Below are 20,033 nucleotides of genomic sequence, written 5' to 3' on the forward strand. Positions count from 1 at the left end.
TTCTTATGGCTGAATAATATTCCATTGTGTATATGTACCACTTCTTCTTTATCCATTCATCTACTAATGTACACTTGAGTTGCTTCTGTACCTTGGCTATTGTAAACAATGCTGCGACAAACACAGGGGTTCATATGTCTTTTTGAAGCAGCGATCTTGTTTTCTTTGGGTAAATTCCTAGAAGTGAAATTACTGAGTCAAATGGTATTTCTATTTTTACTTTTTTGAGGAACCTCCATATTGCTTTCCACAATAGTTGAACTAATTTACATTCCCACCACCAGTCTAGAAGGGTACCCCTTTCTCCACATCTTCCCCAGTATTTGTTGTTCCTTGTCTTTTGAATGTTGGCCAACTTACAACACTGGTGTAAGGTGATATCTCATTGTGGTTTTAATTCGCATTTCCCTGATAATTAGCAATGTGGAGCATCTTTTCATGTACCTGTTGGCCATTTGAACTTATTCTTTGGGAAAGTGTTGAGAGCCTCTGCCCATGTTTTAATCAGGTTATTTCTTTTTTGAGTGTTGAGGCATATGAGTTCTTTATATATTTTGGATGTTAACCCATGATTGCATAAGTAATTTCCAAATATATTCTCAATTGGGGTGTTTTTCTTTTATTCTTCAAAAATTAATCTCACAGAGAGAGGAGCCAAGATGGCAGCATGACTAGAGCAGCGGAAATCTCTTCCCAAAACAATACGTATTTTTGAAAATACAACAAACACAACTACTCCTAAAAGAGAGACCAGTGGATATAGTACAACAGCCAGGCTACATCTACATCTGCGAGAACTCAGCATCTCATGAAGGGGGTAAGATACAAGCTGCAGCCCGGCGGGACCAGAGTGCTCCCCCAACCCCAGCACCCTGGCAGGAGGAAAGGAGTCAGAGTGGGAAGGGAGTGAAAGCCCAGGACTGCTAAACAACCAGCTCTAGTAATTCACACTGGGAGTGCAGACACACAGTGCATGGTGTGCTAGATATTAGAGAAACAGAAAAGCAAAATCTGCAAGCAGGTCCCCGCGACTGGCTCCCCTGGGACAAAAGAAAAGTGAGTGCTCTTTGAAAGTCTTAAAGGGACAGGGACCTCACAGTTGGATGGAATCGTCCTGGCACACACAGCCCAGCAGGGGAACTCCAGGTGCCCTAACCCTCTGAGTGGCAGTGCAGCTCTAAAACCACTCACGGCGATAAGCAGCCTGCCAGTCAATCCACCAGGCGGTGCAGCCCCCGATACAGCAGTACAGTAGCCTGAGGGGCCGTGTGAGCCAGTGGTGGCAGTCGAGTGGCCGGGGAGAGGCAGCATGTGCGCATGGCCGGCCGCACCCCCAGCAGCTGCCCAGAATCTCCTCCCGGCATGCAGCCACCTGGGGCAGACCCAAAGGCTGCCACCAAGGCGCAGTTGCCCAGCAGAGGCAGGGGGCGCCGCTCTCACAGGAGAGGACACCCAGCTCGCCTGCCAGTCCCTGCAGGGCTCTGGGCTACCCTATGGTGACCCCGCCCATGGCAGCTTAGGGGATTAATCTGGAGGCTGCTCCAGGAGTGCAGGTAACTGACACATAAGTGGAGAAGAACAAGGCGACCAGCAAACAGGAAAGGACATTGTTCTCCCAGCTGACACATGCGCTACCTGCCTACAGCTACCTCTATCGCTATGAAAAGGCAGAAGAATTTGGTCCAGCCCAGAAATACCAAGATGACCCCTGAAAGAGGGCCTGGGGGATAAATTTAACCAATCTTCCTGAAAAAGAATTCAAAATAAAGGTCAAAACCATGCTGATGGACTTGCAGAGAAATATGCAAGAGATAAAGGATAAAGTTGGGAGGCAGAATACAAAAATAAAACAGTCTCTGGAAGGACTTAAGAGCAGACTGGATGAGGTGCAAGAGACTTTTAATGGAATAGATATTAGAGAACAGGAATACAGAGAAGCCGAGGCAGAGAGATATAAAAGGATATCTCCAGGAATGAAAGAATATTAAGAGAATTGTATGACTAATCCAAACGGAACAGTACTTGCATTATAGGTGTATGAGAAGAAGGAGAGAGACAAAGAGATAGAAAGTGCCTTTGAAGAAATAATTGCTGAAAACTTCCCCAAACTGGGGGAGGAAATAGTCTCTCAGAACATGGAAGTCCACAGATCTCCCAACACAAGGAACCAAGGAGGACAACACCAAAGCATATAATAATTAAAATGGCAAAGATCAAAGATAAGGACAGAGTATTAAAGGCAGCCAGAGAGAGAAAAATCCATCAGGCTATCATCAGACTTCTCAACAGAAACCTTTCAGGCCAGAAGAGAATGACATGATATATTTAATGCAATGAAACAGAAGGGCCTTGAACCAAGAATACTGTATCCAGTACAATTATCATATAAATATGAAGGAGGGATTAAACAATTCCCAGACAAACAGAAATTGAGGGAATTTGCCTCCCACAAACCACCTTTACAGGATATTTTAAAGGGAATGCTCTAGATGGAATCATTCCTAAGGCTAAATAGATGTAACCAGAGAAAATGAAATCACAGCAAAGAAAGCAGGCCAACCAAATAATAAAAAAGGCAAAAAATAAAATCAACTATTCACAAAAGCAGTCAAAAGAAACACAAAAGAACACAGAATAAAACACCTAACATATAAAGAATTGAGGAGGAGGAATAAGAAGGGAGAGAAATAAAGAATCATCAGACTGTGCTTATGATAGCTTAATAAGTGAGTTAAGTTAGACAGATAGTAAAGAAGCTACCCTTGAAACTTTGGTAACCATGAATCTAAAGCCTGCAATGGCAATAAGTACATATCTTTCAATAATCACTGTAAATGTAAATGAACTGAATGCACCAATCAAAAGACACAGAGTAACAGAATGGATAAAAAAAGCAAGACCCATCCATATGCTGTTTACAAGAGACTCACCTCAAACCCAAAGACATATACACAGAGTAAAAGTGAAGGGATGGAAAAAGATGTTTCATGCAAACAATAGGGAGAAAAAAGCAGGTGTAGCAGTACTGGTATCAGACAAAATAGACTTCAAAACAATGAAAATAACAAGAGAAAAAGAAGGACATTACATAATGATAAAAGGCTCAGCCCAACAAGAGGATATAACCATTATAAATATATATGCACCCAGTACAGGAGCACCAACATATGTGAAACAAATACTAACAGAATTAAAGGAGGAAGTAGAAAGCAATGCATTCGTTCAAGGAGACTTCAACACACCACTCACTCCAAAAGATAGATACACCAGACAGAAAATAAGTAAGGACACAGATGCACTGAACAACACACTAGAACAGATGGACTTAACAGACATCTACAGAACTCTACAACTAAAAGCAGCAGGATACACATTCTTCTCAAGTGCACATGGAACATTCTTCAAAATAGACCACATACAAGGCCACAAAAAAAGCTTCAGTGAACTCAAAAATATTGAAATTCTACCAACCAACCTCTCTGACCAAAAAGGCATAAAACTAGAAATAAATTGTACAAAGAAAACAAAACGGCTCACAAACATATGGAGGCTGAACAACATCCTCCTAAATAATCAATGGATCAATGACCAAATTAAAACAGAGATCAAGCAATATATGGAGACTATTGACACTGATATCATAAAGCCCCAACTTCTGTGGGACACAGTAAAAGCAGTTCTAAGAGAAAAGTATATAGCAACACAGGCCTATCTAAAGAAGGAAGAAGATCCCCAAATGAATAGTCTAAAGTCACAATTATTGAAACTGGAAAAAGAAGAAAAAATGAGGCCCAAAGTCAGCAGAAGAAGGGACATAATAAAGATCAGAGAAGAAATAAATAAAATTGAGAAGAATAAAACAATAGAAAAAATCAATGAAACCAAGACCTGGTTCTTTGAAAAAATACACAAAATAGATAAGCACCTAGCCAGACTTATTAAGAGAAAAAGAGAATATACACACATCAACAGAATTAGAAATGAGAAAGGAAAAATCATGACAGACCCCACAGAAATACAAAAATTATTAGGGAATACTACAAAAATCTATATGCTAATAAGCTGCAAAACCTGGAAGAAATGGACAACTTCCTGGAAAAATACAACCTTCCAAGACTGACTAAGGAAAAAACAGAAAACCTAAACAGACCAATTACCAGCAAAGAAATTGAATCGGTAATCAAAAAACTACCGAAGAACAAAACCCCAGGCCAGATGGATTTACTGCTGAATTTTATCAGACATATAGAGAGGACATAATACCCATTCTCCTTAAAGTTTTCCAAAAAATAGAAGAGGAGGGAATACTTCCAAACTCATTCTATGCTGGCATCACTATAATACCAAAACCAGGCAAAGACACCACCAAAAAATAAAATTACAGACCAATATCCCTGATGAACATAGATGCAAAAATACTCAACAAAATATTAGCAAACCGAATTCAAAAGTACACCAATAGGATCATACACCATGATCAAGTCGGATTCATCTCAGTGATGCAAGGATGGTACAATACTCAAAAATCCATCAACATCATCCACCACATCAACAAAAAGAAGGACAGAAACCACAGGATCATTTCCATAGATGCTGAAAAAGTATTCAACAAAATTCAACATCCATTCATGATAAAAACTTTCAGCAAAATGGGTATAGAGGGCAAGTACCTCAACATAATACAGGCCATATATGACAAACCCACAGCCAACATCATACTTAACAGCGAGAAACTGAAAGCTTTTCCTGTAAGATCAGGAACAAGACAGGGATGCCCACTCTCCCCACTGCTATTCAACATAGTACTGGAGGTCCTAGCCATGGCAATCAGACAAAACAAAGAAATACAAGAAATCCAGCCTGGTAAAGAAGAAGTTAAACTTTCACTATTTGCAGATGACTTGATATTGTACATAAAAAACCCTAAAGACTCCACTCCAAAACTACTAGAACTAATATCTGAATTCAGCAAAGTTGCAGGATACAAAATTAACACACAGAAATCTATTGCTCTCCTATACACTAACAATGAACCAACAGAAAGAGAAATCAGGAAAACAATTCCATTCACAATTGCATCAAAAAGAATAAAATACCTAGGAATAAGCCTAACCAAGGAAGTGAAAGACCTATACCCGGAAAACTACAAGACACTCTTAAGAGAAATTAAAGAGGATACTATCAAATGGAAACTCATCCCATGCTCTTGGCTAGGAAGAATTAATATTGTCAAAATGACCACCCTACCTAAAGCAATCTACTGATTCAATGCAATGCCTATAAAAATACCTACAGCATTCTTCAACAAACTGGAACAAATAGTTTTAAATTCATATGGAACCAAAAAAGACCCCAAATAACCAAAGCAATCCTGAGAAGGAAGAATAAAGCAGGGGCCATCTCGCTTCCCAACTTCAAGCTCTACTACAAAGCCATAGTAATCAAGACAATTTGGTACTGGCACAAGAACAGACACACATATCAGTTGAACAGAATAGAGAGTCAAGATATTAACCTAAACATATATGGTCAATTAATATATGGCAAAGGAGCCATGGATGTACAATGCAGAAATGACAACCTCTTCAACAGCTGGTGCTGGCAAAACTGGAAAGCTACATGTAAGAGAATGAAACTGGATCATTGTCTAACTGCATACACAAAAGTAAATTCAAAATGGATCAAAGACCTGAATGTAAGTCATGAAACTATAAAACTCTTAGAACAAAACATAGGCAAAAATCTCTTGGACATAAACATGAGTGACATCTTCATGAACATATCTCCCTGGGCAAGGGAAACAAGACAAAAATGAACAAGTGGGACTATATCAAACTGAAACACTTCTGTACAGCAAATGACACCATCAATAGAACAAAAAGGCATGCTACAGTATGGGAGAACATATTCATAAATGACAGATCTGATAAAGGGTTGATGTCCAAAATATATAAAGAGCTCACACACCTCAACAAACAAAAAGCAAATAATCCAATTAATGAATGGTCAGAGGAGCTGAACAGACAGTTCTCCAAAGAAGAATTTCAGATGGCCAATAGACATATGAAAAGATGCTCCACATTGCTTGTCCTCAGAGAAATGCAAATTAAAACCACAATGAGGGGGGGCGGAGCCAAGATGGCGGCGTGAGTAGAGCAGTGGAAATCTCCTCCCAAAAACACATAGAGCTATGAAAATATAACAAAGAAAAATCTTCCTAAAATAGAGACCACAGGACACAGGACAACATCCAGACCACATCCACACCTGCAAGAACCCAGCGCCTTGTGAAGGGGGTAAGATACAAGCCCCAGCCTGGCGGGACCCGAGCGCCCCTCCCCCCGGCTCCCGGCGGGTGGAGAGAAACCGGAGCAGTTTTTTTTTTTTTTTTGGCGAGCGCTTTTTGGAAGCCTTAGAGGGACGGGCCCCCGTTGCTGGGGAGGCAGGGTGGCGGGATCGGTGAGGAGGTGCCTGGGAACGGCGCCGGAGGACTAAGAATATCCCGCGTTTCTCCCTGCGAGACCTGGGGGCGGGTGCCTGAGACCAGTGCCTGAGGACAGAGGAGGTCGCGCATTTTTCCCCTTTTTTTTTTTTTTCTCTTTTTGGCGAGCGCTTTTTGGAAGCCTTGAAGGGACGGGGACCCCAGTGCTAGGGAGGCACGGTGGCGGGACTGGTGAGCGGGTGGCTGGGACCGGCGCCTGAGGACAAAGAATATCCCCTGTTTTTCCCTGCGGGACCGGTGGGCGGGTGCCTGAGACCGGCACTTGAGGACAGAGGAAATCGCGCGTTTTTCCCCTTTTTTTTTTCTCTTTTCTGCGAGTGCTTTTTGGAAGCCTAAAAGGGACAGGGACCCCGGTGCTAGGGAGGCAGGGCGGCGGGACTGGTGAGCGGGTGCCTGGGACTGGCACCTGAGGACAAAGAATATCCCGCATTTTTCCCTGCGGGACCGGTGGGTGGGTGCCTGAGACCAGCACCTGAGGACGGAAGAAATCGCGCATTTTTCCCCTTTCTTTCTCTCTTTTTGCCGAGTGCTTTTTGGAAGCCTTGAAGGGACAGGGACCCCGGTGCTAGGGAGGCAGGGCGGCGGGACTAGTGAGCGGGTGCGTGGGACCAGTGCCTGAGGACAAAGAATATTGAGCGTTCCTTCCCTGCGGGACCGGTGGGTGGGTGCTTTTTGGAAGCCTTGAAAGGACAGGGACCCTGGTGCTAGGGAGACAGGGCAGCAGGACCAGTGAGCGGGTGCCTGGGACCGGCACCTGAGGACAAAAAAAAAAAAAAAAAATCGCTTGTTTTTTCCTTTTTTTTTCCTTTTTTTTTTCTCTTTCTTTCTGTTCCCTCTCTCATTGTTGCTGTTGTTGTTTTGGTTTGGAGAGTGCTTTTTGGAAATCTTAAAGGGGCAGAACAGGTCACTTAGACCAGAAGCAGGGAATCTGGGGATCTCTGGGCACTCTAACCCCCTGGGCAGCAGGGAGCACAGAGGCCCCTTACGGAGATAAATAGTCTCCTGGCTGCTCCCCCTCCAACGGGGCTCCACCATTTTGGAGGAACAGCCCCAGCCAGGCCAAGCCCACAGTAACAGCGGAGATAAACCCCAAAGCAACTGGGCAGGAAGCAGAAGCCCTGTCTGCGCACAGCTGCCCAGCACAAGCCACTAGAGGTCGCTATTCTCCCAGGAAAAGGCTACAAACCAACAAGAAGGGAAGCTCTTCCAGCGGTCACTTGTACCAGCTCTGCAAACTATCTCTATCACCATGAAAAGGCAAAACTACAGGCAGACAAAGATCACAGAGACAACACCTGAGGAGACAGACCTAACTAGTCCTCCTGAAAAAGAATTCAAAATAAAAATCATGAACATGCTGACAGAGATGCAGAAAAAAATGCAAGAGCAATGGGATGAGATGCAGAGAAAAATGCAAGAGCAGTGGGATGAAGTCCGGAAGGAGATCACGGATGTCAGGAAAGAGATCACAGAAGTGAAACAATCCCTGGAAGGATTTATAAGCAGAATGGATAAGATGCAAGAGGCCATTGAAGGAATAGAAGCCAGAGAACAGGAACGTATAGAAGCTGACATAGAGAGAGATAAAAGGATCTCCAGGAATGAAACAACACTAAGAGAAATATGTGACCAATACAAAAGGAAAAACATTCGTATTATAGGGATACCAGAAGAGGAAGAAAGAGGAAAAGGGATAGAAAGTGTCTTTGAAGAAATAATTGCTGAAAACTTCCCCAAACTGGGGGAGGAAATAATCGAACAGACCATGGAATTATACAGAACCCCCAACAGAAAGGATCCAAGGAGGACAACACCAAGACACATAATAATTAAAATGGCAAGGATCAAGGACAAGGAAAGAGTTTTAAAGGCAGCTAGAGAGAAAAAGGTCACCTATAAAGGAAAACCAATCAGGCTAACATCAGACTTCTCAACAGAAACCCTACAGGCCAGAAGAGAATGGCATGATATACTTAATGCAATGAAACAGAAGGGCCTTGAACCAAGGATACTGTATCCAGCACGACTATCATTTAAATATGATGGTGGGATCAAACAATTCCCAGACAAGCAAAAGCTGAGGGAATTTGCTTCCCACAAACCACCTCTACAGGGCATCCTACAGGGACTGCTCTAGATGGGAGCACCCCTAAAAAGAGCACAGAACAAAACACACAACATATGAAGAATGGAGGAGGAGGAATAAGAAGGGAGAGAAGAAAAGACTCTCCAGACAGTGTATATAACAGCTCAATAAGCGAGCTAAGTTAGGCAGTAAGATACTAAAGAAGCTAACCTTGAACCTTTGGTAACCACGAATCTAAAGCCTGCAATGGCAATAAGTACATATCTTTCAATAGTCACCCTAAATGTAAATGGACTTAATGCACCAATCAAAAGACATAGAGTAATAGAATGGATAAAAAAGCAAGACCCATCTATATGCTGCTTACAAGAAACTCACCTTAAACCCAAAGATAAGCATAGACTAAAAGTCAAGGGATGGAAAAACATATTTCAGGCAAACAACAGTGAGAAGAAAGCAGGGGTTGCAGTACTAATATCAGACAAAATAGACTTCAAAACAAAGAAAGTAACAAGAGATAAAGAAGGCCACTACATAATGATAAAGGGCTTAGTCCAACAAGAGGATATAACCATTCTAAATATATATGCACCCAATACAGGAGCACCAGCATATGTGAAGCAAATACTAACAGAACTAAAGAGGGAAATAGACTGCAATGCATTCATTGTAGGAGACTTCAACACACCACTCACCCCAAAGGATAGATCCACCGGGCAGAAAATAAGTAAAGACACACAGGCACTGAACAACACACTAGAACAGATGGACCTAATAGACATCTATAGAACTTTACATCCAAAAGCAACAGGATATACATTCTTCTCAAGTGCACATGGAACATTCTCCAGAATAGACCACATACTAGCTCACAAAAAGAGCCTCAGTAAATTCCACAATATTGAAATTCTACCAACCAATTTTTCAGACCACAAAGGTATGAAAGTAGAAATAAATTCTACAAAGAAAACAAAAAGGCTCACAAACACATGGAGGCTTAACAACATGCTACTAAATAATCAATGGATCAATGAACAAATCAAAATAGAGATCAAGGAATATATAGAAACAAATGACAACAACAACACTAAGCCCCAACTTCTGTGGGACACAGCGAAAGCAGTCTTAAGAGGAAAGTATATAGCGATCCAGGCACACTTGAAGAAGGAAGAACAATCCCAAATGAATAGTCTAACATCACAATTATTAAAACTGGAAAAAGAAGAACAAATGAGGCCTAAAGTCAGCAGAAGGAGGGACATAATAAAGATCAGAGAAGAAATAAACAAAATTGAGAAGAATAAAACAATAGCAAAAATCAACGAAACCAAGAGCTGGTTCTTTGAGAAAATAAACAAAATAGATAAGCCTCTAGCCCAACTTATTAAGAGAAAAAGAGAGTCAACACAAATCAACATAATCAGAAATGAGAATGGAAAAATCACGACAGACTCCACAGAAATACAAAGAATTATTAAAGACTACTATGAAAACCTATATGCCAACAAGCTGGAAAACCTAGAAGAAATGGACAACTTCCTAGAAAAATACAACCTCCCAAGACTGACCAAGGAAGAAACACAAAAGTTAAACAAACCAATTACAAGCAAAGAAATTGAAACAGTAATCAAAAAACTACCCAAGAACAAAACCCCGGGGCCGGACGGATTTACCTCGGAATTTTATCAGACACACAGAGAAGACATAATACCCATTCTCCTTAAAGTGTTCCACAAAATAGAAGAAGAGGGAATACTCCCAAACTCATTCTATGAAGCCAACATCACCCTAATACCAAAACCAGGAAAAGACCCCACCAAAAAAGAAAATTACAGACCAATATCCCTGATGAATGTAGATGCAAAAATACTCAATAAAATATTAGCAAACAGAATTCAACAGTATATCAAAAGGATCATACACCATGACCAAGTGGGGTTCATCCCAGGGATGCAAGGATGGTACAACATTCGAAAATCCATCAACATCATCCACCACATCAACAAAAAGAAAGACAAAAACCACATGATCATCTCCATAGATGCTGAAAAAGCATTTGACAAAATTCAACATCCATTCATGATAAAAACTCTCAGCAAAATGGGAATAGAGGGCAAGTACCTCAACATAATAAAGGCCATATATGATAAACCCACAGCCAGCATTATACTGAACAGCGAGAAGCTGAAAGCATTTCCACTGAGATCGGGAACCAGACAGGGATGCCCACTCTCCCCACTGTTATTTAACATAGTACTGGAGGTCCTAGCCACGGCAATCAGACAAAACAAAGAAATACAAGGAATCCAGATTGGTAAACAAGAAGTTAAACTGTCACTATTTGCAGATGATATGATACTGTACATAAAAAACCCTAAAGACTCCACTCCAAAACTACTAGAACTGATATCGGAATACAGCAAAGTTGCAGGATACAAAATCAACACACAGAAATCTGTAGCTTTCCTATACACTAACAACGAATCAATAGAAAGAGAAATCAGGAAAACAATTCCATTCACCATTGCATCAAAAAGAATAAAATACCTAGGAATAAACCTAACCAAGGAAGTGAAAGACTTATACTCTGAAAACTACAAGTCACTCTTAAGAGAAATTAAAGGGGACACTAATAAATGGAAACTCGTCCCATGCTCATGGCTAGGAAGAATTAATATCGTCAAAATGGCCATCCTGCCGAAAGCAATATACAAATTTGATGCAATCCCTCTCAAATTACCAGCAACATTCTTCAATGAATTGGAACAAATAATTCAAAAATTCATATGGAAACACCAAAGACCCCGAATAGCCAAAGCAATCCTGAAAAAGAAGAATAAAGTAGGGGGGATCTCACTCCCCAACTTCAAGCTCTACTACAAAGCCATAGTAATCAAGACAATTTGGTACTGGCACAAGAACAGAGCCACAGACCAGTGGAACAGATTAGAGACCCCAGAAATTAACCCAAACATATATGGTCAATTAATATTTGATAAAGGAGCCATGGACATACAATGGCAAAATGACAGTCTCTTCAACAGATGGTGCTGGCAAAACTGGACAGCTACATGTAGGAGAATGAAACTGGACCATTGTCTAACCCCATATACAAAGGTAAACTCAAAATGGATCAAAGACCTGAATGTAAGTCACGAAACCATTAAACTCTTGGAAAAAAACATAGGCAAAAACCTCTTAGACATAAACATGAGTGATCTCTTCTTGAACATATCTCCCCGGGCAAGGAAAACAACAGCAAAAATGAGCAAGTGGGACTACATTAAGCTGAAAAGCTTCTGTACAGCGAAAGACACCATCAATAGAACAAAAAGGAACCCTACAGTATGGGAGAATATATTTGAAAATGACAGATCTGATAAAGGCTTGACGTCCAGAATATATAAAGAGCTCACACGCCTCAACAAACAAAAAACAAATAACCCAATTAAAAAATGGGCAGAGGAACTGAACAGACAGTTCTCCAAAAAAGAAATACAGATGGCCAAGAGACACATGAAAAGATGCTCCACATCGCTAATTATCAGAGAAATGCAAATTAAAACTACAATGAGGTATCACCTCACACCAGTAAGGATAGCTGCCATCCAAAAGACAAACAACAACAAATGTTGGCGAGGCTGTGGAGAAAGGGGAACCCTCCTACACTGCTGGTGGGAATGTAAATTAGTTCAACCATTGTGGAAAGCAGTATGGAGGTGCATCAAAATGCTCAAAACAGACCTACCATTTGACCCAGGAATTCCACTCCTAGGAATTTACCCTAAGAACGCAGCAATCAAGTTTGAGAAAGACAGATGCACTCCTATGTTTATCGCAGCACTATTTACAATAGCCAAGAATTGGAAGCAACCTAAATGTCCATCTGTAGATGAATGGATAAAGAAGATGTGGTACATATACACAATGGAATACTACTCAGCCATAAGAAGTGGAAAAATCCAACCATTTGCAGCAACATGGATGGAGCTGGAGAGTATTATGCTCAGTGAAATAAGCCAAGCGGAGAAAGAGAAATACCAAATGATTTCACTCATCTGAGGAGTATAGGAACAAAGGAAAAACTGAAGGAACAAAACAGCAGCAGAATTACAGAACCCAAAAATGGACTAACAGGTACCAAAGGGAAAGGAATTGGGGAGGATGGGTGGGCAGGGAGGGATAAGGGGGGGGGAAGAAGAAGGGGGGTATTAAGATTAGCATGCATGGGGGGGAGGGAGAAAGGGGAGGGTGGGCTGCACAACACAGAGAGGACAAGTAGTGACTCTACCACATTTTGCTAAGCTGATGGACAGTAACCGTAATGTGGTTGTTAGGGGGGACCTGATATAGGGGAGAGCATAGTAAACATAGTATTCTTCAGGTAAGTGTAGATTAAAAATTAAAAAAAAAAAGAAAGAAAGAAAGAAAAGGGGGATTACTCCTTAACAGGATAAAACTATTGGTAAATCAAAGATCAACGCATGCTTTAAATATCCTTAATGTTGATCACTTAAAGGGTGTCAGATGATCAGCTATGGAGGTACTCTTTTCTGATAATATTCCTTTCTCTTAACTAAAAAAAAAAAAAAAAAAGCAGTTACTGTGTGCTGACCTCCAATGAGTTCTGCACAGTGGTATAGAGGGCATGTCAAAGTGTGGGCAAAGGGTCTGTTTGTTTCTACGCAGAAGATCAAGGCCTAGCTTGGATACCCAGAAAATGAACTAAGATACGATATGAGGAGGAGCTTCCGGCATCAGCACTCTCTGGAGGACTCATGCCGGGGGATGATCATCAAAAAGCCTCCACAGGGATCCGGACGATGCTGCGGTTGTGGCTGCATCCAGCCCACCGTCTCCTGGACTTGCCATAAGAAGGAGGAGGGAGATGTCTAGGCTGGCATGTGCATACAGTGAGACAACGAATTTGACTGGATCTGTACTGTTGGAACTCAACCAGGAGTTGGGAGGGGTGCAAGTTGTAGCACCCCAAAATCTCATGACTATAGACTATCTATGGTTAAAAGAACATATGGGATGTGAACAGATCCCAGAAATGGGCTGCTTTAATTTGTCTGATGGTTCAAGTACAGTTGGAAAATATCCATCATATCATAGATAAATTTTCACAAATGCCTAGGGTGCCTAAATGGTTTTCTTGGCTTCACTGGAGATGGCTGGTAATTATAGATTTGCTTTGTTTATGTCACCGTATTCCTATTATGTTAATATGTGTGTGCAAATTAGTTAGTAGTTTAAAACCTATACATACTTAAGGTACTATACAAGAAGATATGTCAAAGAAATAATCAATCCTCCCAAGTTTCCTTCATATGCTACATCTATAGCTTTTCTTCTTCCTTCCTAATTACAAACCTTAAATAGAATTCGTGCCTCATATCGAATTTACCGAGTATCATAATTCCTCCAGGTGGTAAAGATACCTCGAGACAAGTGCTGGGCATAGAAGCCACAGGGCATAAATCTGCAAAGAAGTAAAAAGCTAACCTTTGCAAACAATATGGCTTCTCTCTCACTTACCAACTTTACATTTCCCTGTATGGCCCCGGAAGATGACTGGTTAGCCAGAGACGGGTAAGATTCCTCAAGGGAGGAACAACCTAAGACAGGCACAGTCGCAGGGGGGCCATCAGGTGAGAATTTGGGGATCAACAGAGGTGAGGCTCAGAACCTCACCCCCCCTGCTTTGAGAGAAATCTTCTGCATCCGTGGATGTCTTGCTGCCCTTGTCTAGCCTGGATTAATACTTAGTCCATAGGCACACACCTGATCATCTGATCATCTACATTTGCCTTCTTACAGCACTAAACTATGTTTTCTACCTTTATCTTGCATCTACCTACCACTTCAGCATTTTATTAAAAATAAAAATAATAATAATAATAATAGGAGAAATGTGGGATCAACATATAAATCAAGTACAAAAATCAAACGAATATTCATATTTGACCTGATTGTTTATAGGTCATAATGCATGATCAAAACCGAAAGTTTCTGTGATGAATGCCCTTGTACTGTTCACCATGTAAGAATTTATTCACTCTGTAAGAATTCGTTCACCATGTAAGAACTTGTTCATTATGCTTCAGAAGATTGGAGACTGACGAGAATTAGGCTTGAGATGGATTAATGATTGTACATTGAGCATTGACCCCCCTATACTGAATTTTATTGTTGTTAACAACCATTTGATCAATAAATATGAGAGATGCCCTCTCAAAAAAAAAAAAAAAAAAAAAAAAAACTGGCCAGCTTAGGAGAGAAGCTTTCTAAAGTCCTTGAATCCAGAAGCACTTTGGCCCTTTCGGGAGGAATGTGCAGAGAGGTCAATCATCTGATTTTGACTCCTGAGATTCACCATGAATAACAATAATCTAATTGTACAAAGTTTTCTGAAGAAAATCAATGCCACTACAGTAATAGCATATTAGAAGGAGAAAGAATGGACCCTGAATTATTGAGTATATTAAGGGCATCATTATGTAGAAGACTGCTATCTACAAATTCATAAGTGATGCTTTGGAACATACCTTCTGGATTAAAAAAATTATTAAATAATGAAAAAAAAAAAAAAAAAAAAAAAAAACCACAATGAGATATCACCTCACACCAGTAAGGATCACCACTATCCAAAAGACAAACAACAAATGTTGGTGAGGATGTGGAGAAAGGGGAACCCTCCTACTCTGCTGGTGGAAATGTAAACTAGTTCAACCATTGTGGAAAGCAGTATGGAGGTTCCTCAAAAAACTAAAAATGGAAATACCATTTGACCCAGGAATTCCACTCCTAGGAATTACCCTAAGAACGCAGCAGCCCAGTTTGAAAAAGACAGTTGCACCCCTATGTTTATCACAGCATTATTCACAATAGCCAAGATATGGAAGCAACCTAAGTGTCCATCAGTAGATGAATGGATAAAGAAGATGTGGTACACTGGAGAACAAAGATGGTGGCATGAGTAGAGCACCGGAAATCTCCTCCCAAAACTATATATATTTTTGAAAATACAACAAATACAACTAATCCTAAAAGAGAGACCAGAAGACACAGGGCAACAGCCAGACCACATCCACACCCGTGAGAACCCAGCGCCTCGCCAAGGTGGTAAGATACAAGCCCCGGCCAGCAGGACCCGAGCGCCCCTCATCCCTGCTCACGGTGGGAGGAGAGGAGTCAGAGGGGGAGGGAGAGGGAGCCCAGGACTGCTAAACACCCAGTCCTAGCCATCCACACCAGGAGCGCAGACACACAGTGTGTGCATGGGGTGCTGGAAACTAGGGAAACAGGACAGTAAGACCTGTGAGCGGGTCCCCGCAGCCGGCACCCCCGGCACAAAGAAAAGCAAGTGCTTTTTGAAAGTCTTAAAGGGACAAGGACCCCACAGCTGGAAGGAAGTGCCCTGGGACACTTAGCCCAGCAGTTGGGAATCACAGGGTACTCTGGGCACCCAAACCCCTGCAGTGCAGCATGGAGGCCCCTCACCGCAATAAACAGCCTCCTGCTTGTTCCTCCTCCGACGCAGCTCCACCATATTGGAGAAGCGGCCTGAGGCAGGCCACGCCCACAGCAACTGCAGCGCTAAACTCCATTAGCCCCTGGCAAGAGCAGAAGCCCCATCTGCACGCAGCTGCCCAGCACAAGCCGCTAGAGGCCACTGTTCTCCCAGGAGAGGAAGGCCACAAACTGGCAAGAAGGGACTTTCTCTTACCCAACACATGTGCGAGACTCCCCACAAATATATCTATCGCCATGAAAAGGCAGAAGAAATTGATAGAGACCAAGATCACAGTGGCAAACCCTGAGAAGGAGATAGACCTAACCAGTCTTCCTGAAAAAGAATTAAAAATAAAGCTCATAACCATGATGATGGAGCTGCAGAGAAATATGCAAGAGCTAAGGGATGATGTCCAGAAGGAGATTACAGAAATGAAACAATCTCTGGAAGGATTTATAAACAGAATGGATAAGATGCAAGAGGCCACTGATGGAATAGAAACCAGAGAACAGGAACGCATAGAAGCTGATGCAGAGAGAGATAAAAGGATCTCCAGGAATGAAATAATATTAAGAGAACAGTGTGATCAATCCAAAAGGAACAGTATCTGCATTATAGGGGTACCAGAAGAAGAAGAAGAGAGAGAAAGGGATAGAAAGTGTATTTGAAGAAATAATTGCTGAAAACTTCCCCAAACTGGGGGAGGAAATAATCGATCAGACCATGGAAGTGTACAGAACTCCCAACAGAAAGGACCCAAGGAGGACAACACCAAGACACATAATAATTAAAATGGCAAAGATCAAGGACAAGGACAGAGTTTTAAAGGCAGCTAGAGAGAGGAAAAAGGTCACCTACAAAGGAAAACCCATCAGGCTATCATCATACTTCTCAACAGAAACAATACAGGCCAGAAGAGAATGGCATAATATATTTAATGCAATGAAAGAAACGGGCCTTGAACCAAGAATACTGTATTCAGCACAACTATCATTTAAATATGAAGGAGGGATTAAACAATTCTCAGACAAGCAAAAGTTGAGGGAATTTGCCTCCACAAACCACCTCAACAGGGTATTTTAGAGGGACTGCTTTAGATGGGAGCACTTCTAAGACTAAATAGATGTCACCAGAGAAAATAAAATCACAGCAAAGAAAGCAGACCAACCAAATACTAACTAAAGGCAAAAAATAAAATCAACTATCCACAAAAGCAGTTAAAGGAAGCACAAAAGAGCACAGAATTAAACAACCAACATATAAAGAACAGAGGAGGAGGAATAAGAAGGGAGCAAAATAAAGAATGACCAGACAGTGTTTAAAATAGCTCAATAAGGGAGTTAAATTAGACAGCAAGATACTAAAGAAGCTAACCTTGAACCTTTGGCAACCACGAATCTAAAGCCTGCAATGGCAATAAGTACATATCTTTCAATAATCACCCTAAATGTAAATGGACTGAATGCACCAATTAAAAGACACAGAATAATAGAATCGATAAAAAAGCAAGACCCATCTCTATGCTGCTTACAAGAGACTCACCTCAAACCCAAAGACTACAGGAACAAAGAAAGACTAAAGGAACAAAACAGCAGCAGAATCATAGAACCTAAGAATAGACTAACAGTTACCAAAGGGAAAGGGACTGGGGAGAAAGGGAGGGAAGGGAGGGATAAGGGTGGGGAAAAAGAAAGGGGACATTACGATTAGCATGTATAATGTTGGGGGGGGCATGGAGAGGGCTGTGCAACACAGAGAAGACAAGTAGTGATTCTACAGCATCTTACTATGCTGATGGACAGTACTGTAATGGGGTTTGTGGGGGGGATTTGGTGAAGGGGGTCCCTAGTAAACATAATATTCTTCATGTAATTGTAGATTAATGAAAACAAAATTAATTAATTAATTAATAAAAAAAAGAAGATGTGGTACATATACACAATGGAATAGTATTCAGCCATAAGAAGAACATGGATGGAGCTAGAGGGTATTATGCTCAGTGAAATAAGCCAGGTGGAGAAAGACAAGTACCAAATGATTTCACTCATATGTGGAGTATAAGAACAAAGAAAAGCTGAAGGAGCAAAACACCAGAAGGCTCACAGAACCCAAGAATGGACTAACAGTTACCAAAGGGAAAAGGACTGGGGAGGACGGGTGTGATGGAAGGGATAAGGGGAGGGCGAAAGGGGGCAATATGATTAGCATGTGTAATGTGGGGGTGTATGGGGAGGGCCGTACAACACAGAGAAGACAAGTAGTGATTCTACAACGTCTTACTACACTGATGGACATTGACTGCAATGGGGAATGTGGGGTGAACTTGGTGATGGGGGTAGTCTAGTAAACATAATGTTCCTCATGCTAAATCATAGAGTAATGATACCAGAATAAAAGATACATATACTTGCAATCAATAATCCAAAAGTAAAATTGGGGAAACAGTTCTATTTACAATCACATGAAATCCAATAAAATACTTAGGAATAAAATTAACAAAAGATGTTAAAACGTATACTCTATTACCTACAAAACATTACTGAAGGAAATTAAACATCTAAATAATTGGAAATACACTCTATATTTATGGATCAGAATACTTAACATTGTTAAGGTGTCACTACACCTTAACTTAAATGATCTACAGATTCAATGCAATCCCTATCAGAATCCCAGATGGGTTCTTTGTAGAAATTGGTAAGCTAACCTTAAAATTCAAATGGAAACTCAAGGGCCCAGAATAACCAAAGCAATCTCAAAAAAGAGTAACAAAAGAGAAAAAGAGAAACACTCCTCAATTTCAAAACCTACAGCAAAGCAACAATAATAAAAACAGTGTGGTTCTGGCATAAAGACAGACATATAGATCAATGCAATAGAACTGAAAGTCCAGAAATAAACCCATGTTATCTATGGTTAACTGTTTTTTGACAAGAGCTGCAAGATCATTCAATGGGGAAAGAATCATCTTTTTAACAAATGATATTGGGACAACTGGATAGCTACATGCAAAATAGTGAAGTTGCCTACCAAGTTGCCCACCATTTATAAAAATTAACTCAAATGGACCTGAGACCTAAATGTAAGAGCTAAAACCACAAAACTCTTAGCAGTAAAGACAGGGATAAATATTTGTGACTGGGTTTGGTAACAGATTCTTAGATATGACACCAAAAACACAAGCAGCAAAAGGAAAAAAACAGATAAAATTTTGACTTAGTCAACATCTAAAATGTTTGTGCTTCATAAGACACTATCAAAAACGAAAATATTAAGGGGATTCTGGAAATATGGTGTAGTAGAGAGAGCCTGAATCCACCTTCTCCCACCTACACAGTGAATCTAAATCTACACAGAGTATTTCACCCTCAAGAGGAATGCAGACCAAAGTGTCCCATCGATACAATGAGGGACAGAAAGATTACATTTTAAAAAGTTCCAAAGGGCAGAAGAGACAGAGATGCTGTAATCATGGGAAGCCCACCCCTGTACAGTGACCAGCAGAGGGGAGAGGAAGAGATATCACTGAGAGAGCTGGGAATTGACCTCCTGCCCTGGGGCACTGGAAAAAAAGCCTTTAAACAGTTTAAAGTGCAGCTGGACCATAAGTGAGAGAACCTAAGTTTCAGAACTAAATATCTACTACTTGCAAGGAAACTGTTGGAGACAACCAAGGATCAGAGAAGCTGGCCAGTGCCATCATTTGGACTCCTTCCACACATCTTAGTGCAGCCAAGAGCAGGATCTTAGTGCATATACAAATCTCAGACTTGGTCTGGACAGCACCCTAACCATGTTCATACCCAGGCATACTTGCAGGAGATTCTGTAGGCCCACCTCATTGCCTGCTGTTGTCTACCAGCCCAGGTCCCATAAGCAAGACCAGAAAGTTCCCTGGCTCACAGGAAGGATATACAATTCTGCTA

General features: G+C 41.1%; 1 protein-coding gene across 6 annotated transcripts in view; it reads right to left on the reverse strand.

Moving 5' to 3' along the window:
• DZANK1 (double zinc ribbon and ankyrin repeat domains 1) overlaps positions 1 to 20,033 on the reverse strand; it is a 120,040-nt gene that overhangs the window by 24,503 nt on the left and 75,504 nt on the right. The gene's annotated exons all lie outside the window — the stretch shown is intronic.

The sequence above is a fragment of the Manis javanica genome, chromosome 5 (genome assembly GCF_040802235.1).
Source record: "Manis javanica isolate MJ-LG chromosome 5, MJ_LKY, whole genome shotgun sequence".
Taxonomy (NCBI): domain Eukaryota; kingdom Metazoa; phylum Chordata; class Mammalia; order Pholidota; family Manidae; genus Manis; species Manis javanica.